The sequence below is a fragment of the Anser anser genome, assembly GCF_964211835.1.
Source record: "Anser anser genome assembly, chromosome: 4".
Classification (NCBI taxonomy): Eukaryota; Metazoa; Chordata; class Aves; order Anseriformes; family Anatidae; genus Anser; species Anser anser.
Window position 1 is genome coordinate 45571031 of NC_139724.1, and position 10734 is coordinate 45581764.

A 10734-nucleotide genomic window follows, 5' to 3' on the forward strand; every position below is an offset into this window, starting at 1 on the left:
ATTTATATCCAAATGACAAAAGGAAAATTTGAACCAGGAATTTCAGGTCTGGTCAAAAGCAAACAGAAATAGGGAAGATTAATATCAATGTACTGAGTACCAGACTCAGTCATATATCCCACTGTTCTGGCACTCAGACTGGAATTCCTGATAGATGAGAAGGTGCAGAGCAATCTTGCGGCAGTTCTTAATGTGTTACCTTGTCTCCAGGGAACTGCAACTTCCAAAAGTTTAAACTGATCAAGTCCTAAGTCCTTGCAGAGACACGAGAAACGTAATTGTCTCAAGAATGTCTCATATCTTGCAGTATCTCAAAATTCCTCGTACAAGAAGTTCCAGGACATGCACATAATTCAGTGCTGTCTTCTTTGTCCACATTTTGCACATTTTAACCATGTGCCCTCATGTTTTTTTCCAAGCTAGACTATTCTTAACTTTAAAGTCCCTGGTTAAGACCAGGCATCTTTGAGTTTTTGCTGCTGTGCCAACATCCTCTGAGTTTACCCTCTCTGTGGTGCATATATACTTCTGAAATGCTAGGACTTGGCTGTGATCTTGCTCATGACCTCAGCCTAGACCCTTTGGTAGCTCTTTACATCAGTACCAACCAACTGGGAACTTCTGGATGTGGAGCACTGGAAACAAAGCTGAATATAAGAAATAACAAGCATTTCCACCAGAAAGATTCCAGTAACTAAGCCAATCTTCAGGGGGTAATGCTGACTCATTCATGGTACTTCTTGCAATGCCTTTATTGCTTTTTAGTTAAGCACAATGCAGCTGTGTATTAAGCCACAGGCATAATATGGGACAAAAGGCACATCTGGCTTTTTCACTGTTTTTAATTTTCTTCCTTCCAGTTATTACTGGGCCCATTGTAGTGGCAACAGCTAGACATGAAGAAGAGTTGCGCTCAAATTTTGCCATTTCAGATTCATTTGTAAAATTCATGTTGTTTTCTGAAAATGTTAAATTTCACTACAAGAAGTTAGATTAAAAAGAAAAAAATCTAATTATCCTTATTAGTCCAGATATTTTGGTTCAAATTAGGAAGGCAAGAATATTTGAAATTTGAATAAAAAACAAGCTGAGTGTAAAAGAAATCCAGGAAAACTAACTCCTGTTCTTCCTGTCAGATAACTCAAACATTGTTCTAAAAAGTTACTGGAACCACCTGTAGGAATAATCAGATCATGATTTACACAGGCAAGCCTAGCTAGCTAATTAAGATCTTCTGGGAAGCTGCTACAAGGGGTAAAGGTGCTTAAGAGAGCTGGTGAATTTTTCTGAGAGCTGAGGACCAAATCAGCCCTTGTGCATGAAGACAGAAAACTATGTCAGAAGGCTCTCCTGACTAAGCAAGAAGATTTTTAATGGGCTGAAATGGAAATGCAACCACCCAAGAAGCAGAAACAAGCATGGGCCATCAAGGGCAGGGGTGTGCTCACTTGCTTGGGTACTTAATAGTGAAATGGGGAAGGCCAAAGCCTGGCTAGAGCTAAAACTAAGGGGTATAAGAAGGTGATAGGAGGCTGCTACAAGTGCATTAGCAGCAAAAAGACCATTAGTGTTTCCTGCAAATTGATTAGAAGTTTACTGAGTGGAGTTTCAATGAAGATCCAAACTTGGTTTTCCTGGGCTCTCTGCTACCTGGACTCATCTGCATGGACGTGTTTGTGCTCAGAGAACTGTGTTAGAAGAATAGATAAAAACGGTTTTTTATGTTTGTTTGTTTTTGTTCTGTGTGTTTCTGAAGTATCCAGTATTGAAATTATTCTCTGTTGTCCTTGCATTTAGAGAAATATCTCCCCTGGTTGTGTGCAGTCAGCTCTAGTTTGAATGTATGAGAATATCTTTGAGTTGGTCTTCATCATCACTCAGAATCACACTACTGGGAATGGCAGCAGTATCCTTTGGCACAGCGAAGTCACCTCCAGAAATAGTGGCTCACAGCTCTCCTCAGGTTATGCCAATATCATACGGTGAGTAATGGTTGGACCTGGATTATCCAATGTGACTGCAGATAAACGAGGTACACCTGAGCTAGATTTAAACTACCTATGAAGGGACTGAAAGCCATGTAGTCTAGAGTTTGCCCCAAGCCAAGGAGCTGATTTTTGAATCTATTTCTATGCAAATCATTGTGATTTCTACACTGTGGGCAGTGTGACAGCTACCACAGTTAATTTGAAATCAGCCTTGCTGAGTTTGTCAGCTGCTAGTTCAAGTCTGCATGACTTGAAGTTTATGGAAACCAGGACAGTCATCCAGAAGGTATGTCATCTCTATTTGGAATAGTTTATTTACACTAGCTTTTACATATATGTAATGAACAAACTTGGATGAAAGCCATCATACGGCTGTAACCCTCTCATGGGAACCACTCTTCAAATTAGATATCTAGACCTAATTAAGTTGACTTTCAGAGAGGAATCTATTAGAGTGTGCCAGTGGTTTATGTGACGCTTGCTAAGCAATGCCATTTCTGTCTGGAAACTCTTCTGGAACAGTGGAAAAAAATAATATATATTTTTTCCAATAGGTCTCAAAATGTTGCACTAATTTTGTCAACGTTGTCTATAAATGGGCAAAACTTCAAATTGTGCTAAGGGATGAAGGGGTAGTATGAAATAATTTAATGGAAAATTGGCAATTTAAACTACCTATAGTCTCATTAAAAGTAACTACATTGGACTAGATGAGTAACTTTTGAGCCTGTAATCTGGCAAAAAAAATAAATGTTGTCTATTCAAAGTCCACTAAGTTCTGTTCTATCGCAGTCTCTGCCTTTCTGAAATGGAAAGTAAGATGTAGCAATCTTCTGTGGATTTTGTGGCATTCTTTTTAGGATGTTTTTCATATTCTGTACCTTGCACAATTACAGAAAAATGCCTCCAGGCTTGTAACTGCTTTCTGTCTTCGTATATAGATCATCCACCAGCTGGGATGGTTGCCTTCCCTCATCTCTCTGGTGCCTTTTAGGTAGTCGGACCCAACTATTTTGGAATAAATCAAGTGAGCATCACCAGTTTTCCTTTGCTGAGCCACCTTCCCTCTGATGGACAAAGTTCTCTTTTACCACACTGGGGTGATCCGTAGCAGTTTGGTGCACTCCTTTAAAAAGAGCAGTGTCTGCAGTGAGCTATTGTTTGAATTACTATGCAATACAGTGGTTGTAAGAATAAACTCTTTAAGTCAGAGATCCTTGTGAATAACTTGTTATTATAACTAGCTGAAAGCACCATTTCCTGTTTCTTGCTGGAGGACTTTTCTGTGCTAGAGGTTTTTCTTAGCAATGCTTCCAACATTGTATTTAGAGTACCATCCTTAGGTCAGTCTAACAAAGAAAATTCTTTTTACACTTTTAAAATGTTGATTCTTGTTTCCTCTTTAATTTTATTTATATATATATATGTATATATATATACACACACACACTGGGAATCTCTGAAATCTCAGCAATTGTACTAATTACTAAAAGTTCACTTTTCTCCAAAGACATGAAACTTTGGCAGTAGCATGGTTAGCTTTTAAACTGATTCTAAATCAGACTTCAGTTCAATCTGCTTTGTGTGAGTTTTAAATCCATTTTTTTTCTTCCATCTGACTTTTTTAAGCCTTTGCAGAGGGTAATTATGAAGAGAGTAACACAGATCTTCAAGGAGATAGTGTCTTTCAAACAATATGTCTGCTCTTGTAGAACAAGTTTCAGTGTAAATTCCAGTTACAAATTAAAACAAAAACCATTCTCTGCCTCCCACTGTCAGCAGCCCCAATTGCCCCCAATGTACTTTTTAATACCTACTTTGTACTTCCTAATCTTTTCATAACGCAGCCAGTTCATCCCCAGCTTCTCTGTGAAGGAAGGTGCTCAGCCCCCTGGCTGTATGTTGTGTGGATGCACAGCTTTCAGGTGGTTTGGAGAGCAGTCACCAGCTATCCTCTTTTCCATTTCAAAAATGGAAAGGACAGGGAGACAAGCCAAATTTACAGTTAATCTGCAAAAATATATGCTCGAGTTCCTGTGCAAGTTTGTGACGAGAAGGGTCCTGTGTTTTTAGAAAGTAGTAGTATTTCACATGGTATTGTATTTGTTTACAGTTGCTATACATTTTTGCTTCAAGTGGTTACACATCAACATTCGTAAAATGAAACCATATGGTGTGGTTATTATTTCCAATGTCAACTGTTACTAGACTTAAACGCCCACCTTCTCTGGACATATTTATTTTTTTCCCCACTTTAGAGTACACGGCTGAGGAGTCTTTTGTTTTGCTTTAATTTATGTTTGTTTGAGACCCAGTGCAATAGAAGTTTCATTTTGGTGGAAGGCTACCTGGCATTAATGCAATACAAACAATAAGTGGTAATAAAAATGTTTTTTGTTGTTGTTCGCAAGTCACAATAATATCTGACGAACATTTACTTTTTGCCTCTTTAACCAAGCTGATTAAATGATTCACTTCATGCACATTCACTGCATCCAGATGTAATTCCAGTTTCAGTAGATAGGTTGCCAAAGATTTGTTGAAAAACGGCTATTTTACAAGTTTTTTTTGGTAATCAGTTTTCAGTCTATAAGATTTTTGTGATTTGTTTCATTGATGTAACTTGTTACAGCAAGGGTGAGAAAAAGATCTAGGTGTTCTGCTTGACCCCATGAAGAATATGAGCTCTCGGCAGCAGGGAATCATACAAATACAATAACACAATCCAATTTAAATGTGACATTTGGATTCATCAGGAGAAATATTTCAGGTGGAGACAGGGAAGTGTTAGCACCTTTGCATGAAGCCCTGAAAAGAGCGCTCTACACGTGGAAGGCTGTGCAAAATTCTGACCATCCGTGGTTAAGAAAGATGATCTCAGATGGATGCTGGAAATGCTGGTAGGATGATGGGAGGAGTGGAAAATCTATTATACAAGAGAAAAGCAAAGATCACAGCCTCTGCAGCCTAACAAAATTAAGAGGGGTTATAGTCATTGTCACTGAATATGTTCTGGAGATAAGTATCAAGGGAGAAATGCTACTTCAGCAACCTAAGAGCAACATTGGTATTAGGAACAAGCAGGGATAAATTGCCTATAACTAAATTTAAGCTGGAAATTATGATGGTTATAAGCAATGAGATCCTGCAACTGCCACAGGGTAAAAAGAGCTGAGTGTTAACTCTTTCTAAGACTGAGCTCACTAAATTTTCAAAAGGGGCTTTTAAGTGAGACTACGTTTGTTACAGTCCCTCAAGAGGCCCTTCCTTTGTAGAAGGCAGAAAACGAAGGGTGTCCCAGACCCCTCCTAAGCCAGGGGCTGCTTGGATTTCAGGCTGGTATGATCAGAGCTCCATGGTTTTATGTTCTCCAGCATAACCGGGATCACTAGAATTTTCAGAGTAATGATGTAAACTAAAGGAAACAACATTTGATTTTTCAGATAGATACCGATGCTTCAAATTCATGACAATTTTGGAATTAACCAAATACCTGGCAGCAACTTCGATGCTGATGCACACACAGTATGGCACAAAAAAATGAAAGAACACATTAAAAGCAAACAATATTTTTATTTATGAGTATATTCAGATATTTTTAAGGTTTATTTCTTTTTCCCAGGGGATTCATACAGTTATATCCTGAGTTGGAAGGGTCTACCCTGATGATCCGCAAGGATCATCAAGTCCAACTGCTTGTGTGCACACAGGACTACCCAAAATTCAAACCATGTTTCAAAAGTTTGCTGGAAGAAAACCCTGCAGCACCCCTAAATGGCCAGGTCTCTGCCCAGGAGCCCTGGGGACAGTGCAGGCTCACAGGCACCGACCCTACCATGGGCTGAGCCCTGCTTCCCAGGGGCTGGGGGACACAGAAGAGACTAAGGCTGCAGGAGGGGCAGCTGAAGGGACAGATATGGCATGTCAGGGAAACAAACAAACCAACAAAAAACAAGACGCATTAGGGAAGCACTGTATTTACCTTGCATAATGAGCTATGATGCACTCCTTTCTTTCCCGGAAAGGGGCCTCTATGAAACGTGCTACATAAAATAATCTTCCAACCCCATCCTTTGTTTTCTAACTCCTTACATGTTTTTAAACTGTACCCCTGCAAAACCAAAAAAGAACATATTCTGCCAGTGACCTAAATTTACAGAAAGACAAATCCATTGTCTTCAAACAGCATGTGAACTCCCAGCTTCATAGGTTGCTGAACCTCTCCCTCCCGAGCCAAAAAAAAATTTCTATTAACCAATAACATGATTGTCTTATGGCAGCATATTTGTAAAATGCCCTTTATGTTTTCTGTCCTGTTAAACTATGATACCATTTCTGGGGCTCTATATTAAGAGCAAGCTTTAATCTTCCGAATCATCTGCCTCAGAGGCAGGTGCTCAGAGGTGACCCGCACCACCTTCCTACTTCCCCTGTTCTGGGGGGTAGTATTGCTCTAAATAAGGGTCTTGTACAGACTAGAACAACCACAGGGCTACTTTAATTTTCTTCATTAAATTAGAAAGGTCATGATTAAGGAATTGGCTGCATATACTATTTCACCTCTGCCTCTCAACATCCCTGAGACCCTGCCTGTGCTGTTCAAGCATCCATCTCAACAAGAAAGAAAGGGAAACTGGAATAAACACATCACCCAATGCTACAGAATCAGCTGGCTGCTTGACATTTATGTAGTATTCGTTTTTTTTGTCACAGAGGTAGTAAAGTGTGATTCCAGCAGACCCAGAGACTGCCTCTTGGAGAATGTGGCACATGATCACTGGCCCTTTTTAAAATGACAAGCAAGCCACAACAAAAGAACGGGAGTCCATTATTTTGGAAATAAGTGTTTCTGTACCTGGTCACTATGTTCTCATCAAGTGGTAGAGATGCACAAATTTTCTTTAGCAATACCGCAATTTTGCTTGCTTGGAGTGGCCCTTATGTATCCTTGTCTGTATCTAACACGGACAAATTAACAAATAATGTGCACCTTAAAATTTCTGTTGTAAGCTTGCTTCCTCTGGCTGATAACAAGTTTCCAGTAAACTCAGTTTGTGCTATAGATGCAAAGGAGGTTTTGTCAGACAAATTCCTTCCAAACCATGGATAATCGTTATCCACTATAAATTACCTAATTTTTTATTTTTTTTTTAATTGTGTGGAAAAAGGAACAAGGAGTTTGGTTGCCAAATCCCTCAGAAGTGGCCTAAATGCTCATTGTCTAACTGAGATCACAGATTCAGACTGTTGTCCCATTGTCCAGCATCGGTGCATGCAATAGCCTGGCCTCATAAAACAGACATTTAGCTGAACAGAACCAATTAGCCCTCCATCGTTGCCCCTGTTCACAATAGAAAAAAACAGCTGATGTTCCCTTAACTTGAAACAATAGGAGGATATGCATGGGCTGTGTAACTCTTACAAGCAGAGTAACTCTTTCCAGAGTGGGACCGTGAGAAAGTAAAGCCCATAAATGCCCTTTCAGTGGATGAACTCCTGAACAGTCTTTTATAATGTGAACTCATCTGTCAGCTGTCTGTAGATGCACTTTTCTTTAGAAAATCTCAGTTCAACTGCAGCATGCCAGTTTTTAGTGATAAACTATTCTGCTGAATAATATTCTGTCTCAGAATTGTATTCATCCCAGTATTGATTTATTCAGCAACATCTTTTACCCCCAGCCCTCTTTTACATTCCTTACCATGCTTGCACCTCTTCCTAATGGTCTCGGAATAGCAATGACCACAGATGAGAGTATGGCAAGAACTGAATGTTGCTTCTAACAATAGCAGTGAGGCTTCATTTAAGATTAAGATGCTGAGAAAATTCAAGTGAAGAAGCTGATGAGCTCAGAAATTCAGGCCTTCCATATGAATTCAGTAATTTACTTTCTTTTGACTGCTTTCTGCTCCACCTAGTTGGGATATTGCCACCGCATCTAATGTTTGAATACCGAGAACCCAGCTAGAGCTCCTGCTAGCGACAAGGCTGTGTTCAAAATATGACTCCCTCCCTTCAAAACTAGCATACAGCATTGTCTCACTTCCAACCCACAGTGTTTTCCAAGCACCTTCAGGCAATAGTTGCAAGTATGAAACTCTTTGGACAAAGAGGCCTTCATTAATGGCAAGGCAAAGATACCATTAACTTCTGAGAAACAATGCACAATAAATAAAACCATCTACTCATTTAGTACCTTTGGCAATTGTCCCTTGTCTTGGTCGCCAGCTGATGCTGTGAATTTTGTGTAGGCATGCATTCTTTCTGAAAACCATTTCTCCTTCCCTATCTGCTAAATTTCACTGTAGTTTAGCAGTATTTGGACACTGCAGCTTCAGAACTCTGAATCCTGCTTAGGCAGGCCTGTTTCCAACCCCCTGCAAATCCATACACTGTTGTATTCTGAATTCCCTTCCTAAAGCCCCATCTAAAGATCTCATTCTATTTCATGGCTCAGTAAAGGAGTTTTCAGTGATAATGTCTGAGTTCTGCTGCTGTTACTGATGGTTTGAGTAAAAAAAACTTCCCTGTGTTCAGCTCCATCATGACCACGTCTCTCCATCAAGGCTACTTGTTAAATCCTTTGCCAGAGCTCTTACAGAGGAGTCCTGCCAGTACGAAAGGCTAAGAGTGGTAGGGCTTTGCTTATTTAAATGTAACTGTTATCTCCCCAAAATGCCACTGTAGGAGTGAGTAGTGAAAGACATAGAAAGGCCATATTTTTTATTAACTAACAGGTGGTATCAGAGAGCCCCTACCTCTCTGTATTATCTGTCCTTCCAGTGATCTGGATGAATAACTGAACAGATTAACTAGTTTTATGGGCATTCTTCTCTTGCTCACCAATAGATGGGAGCAGAGATTTCTCTACTCATGAAATTTTGAGGGTAAAATGCTTGCAGTTTTTTGAAAGACTAGAAGGGGAAAAAATAAAAACCAAACAATGACGATATAGCTCATTCATGTGCCCACAGGGAGAAGTATATTGTTTAGTTTAGTAGCATAGAAATGAGGTTTTTAATGGGAGTCAAATGGAAACCAGGAGTCAGCACTCTTGAATTCTTTAACCTTGGAAATCTCCGTTACGGTATCTAGTGCTAGTCAGAGGTATTTAATACATTTACAACCTCTCATTGTTATTTCCCAGATATAAGCGTGTTTTGCTTGGATTCAGGCCTTTACAAAAGTAAATAAACATGTCCTAAACTTCCATTCATTTTTCTTAAAAGATCAAAGATGAAAAGCTGTCCAGATGTAAATAGCTAAGCCTCTAATGAGACGATCAGTGAATTGTTTCTCTCTTGTACTGTAAGCACTTAAATTAAAATATTGCACTCAGGGCCCTCTGCACTTTCTAACTTGTATAACAGGAGCCAAGTATCTAACACAAGCCAGACAAAAAACTTCAGCAATTAGCTTTCAACATAGGTCTCCAGCCTCTGACCTTTCTTGTTCATCAGAGGCAAGCCAAATGCTTTGTTAAACAATATTAATTGTGCCTGGCACTTCTCTAGAGCCAGAGACGTCACAAATAGTTTCCTATTAGCAGGAGGCTGTTTGCAAGAAGCAAATTCATGCATATTTTCTTTTCAACAGAGGCTGACTCAGCCGTACTAGAGGTGAAGAGACTTCTGATCCTGTTCTCTGCACGCTGAACGTGGACGTGGAACGGGAGCCTCTACAGAGGTAACACCCGCATGGTGCTATGTTGTGCTGCTCTTTGCCATCCCAGGCTTAACACCACCCCTGACCCAGGGGTCTATCCACTGCATCCTGCACTTGCTGATCCCTGCAGCCATCCTATCTAACTGCACACATGTAGCTGAAGTGCTCAGGTTAGGACTTCTTTGTACTGGCAGTGAGGGAGAGAAATGTTTGCAGAGGCACAGTTTGGCTGGGCTGAGCTGCTTCTTGCCACCGCCAGTTTGCACCACGTACAGATGGGGTCTGGGGCTGGTAGGCACTCACCTTGGGAAGCTTAGTCAAGCGTCACAGCAAGGCAGGATGAACGTGGGATAAAAGGCTTGATTTATGTATGTATCAGAAGACAGAAAGCTGCAGCTTTCCTGTTAAATGGAGTCCTGCTGTTACTGTCTAATTTCAAGGGTTTAAACATGATGCATCGCCTTCTGTCTAAACTGTTGTCAAGTCACTGTAACTCCAGTGGCGCCCATAGACTTTCTCCTCTTCTGCAACATGGTGAGGTTGGAATTTTTCACCCCATCTTAAAAACTGTTGGATTTCTCCCTGTGAATTTCTGTCCTTAGATGCCAAGAAGATTAAGTAATCATTGTAGCAAAACCTAACTGCAGCTGATTGCCACTTACCAACTGCCTAGTCCTGGTGTCTCCATTCTGCAAAAAGCAGTTAATTTCAGAAAGTGAAGCAAAAAAACTCCTCTCACTTACAACAAAGGAGCAATTGATATTATCTTTTGTGCTGATCCATGCTAACATATTAAAGTAAGCAGCAGTATAAAGTAAGTAGTACTTGCCTTGGCTTAATGGATTTCACATTTTTCTAGTTCTAAATTTAAAAGAATATCAGCAATGCAGCTCATTTCACAGTTAAATACCATATATCTGCTTAGAAATAGTTTGAGTTGAGATATATGCTAGTCAAAATTGTAGTCTGAGCTCTCCTGTTTCTTTCAGCTTTTCCAACAATAAATGTATCAGAAATTCCTCAAGGGAAAACATCTCTCCTGGAGCCCTGTGTTGTGGACATGCCTTTGCACATGGCACAG

General features: G+C 40.0%; 1 long non-coding RNA gene across 1 annotated transcript; it reads left to right on the forward strand.

The window, feature by feature from the left end:
* The first annotated feature begins 1235 nt into the window (after positions 1 to 1235).
* LOC310899531 lies at positions 1236 to 4632 on the forward strand. The gene is made up of 3 exons (XR_014584362.1): positions 1236 to 1438; positions 1798 to 1982; positions 2930 to 4632. It is a non-coding gene; the product is annotated as an uncharacterized lncRNA (long non-coding RNA).
* Positions 4633 to 10734: the final 6102 nt, after the last annotated feature.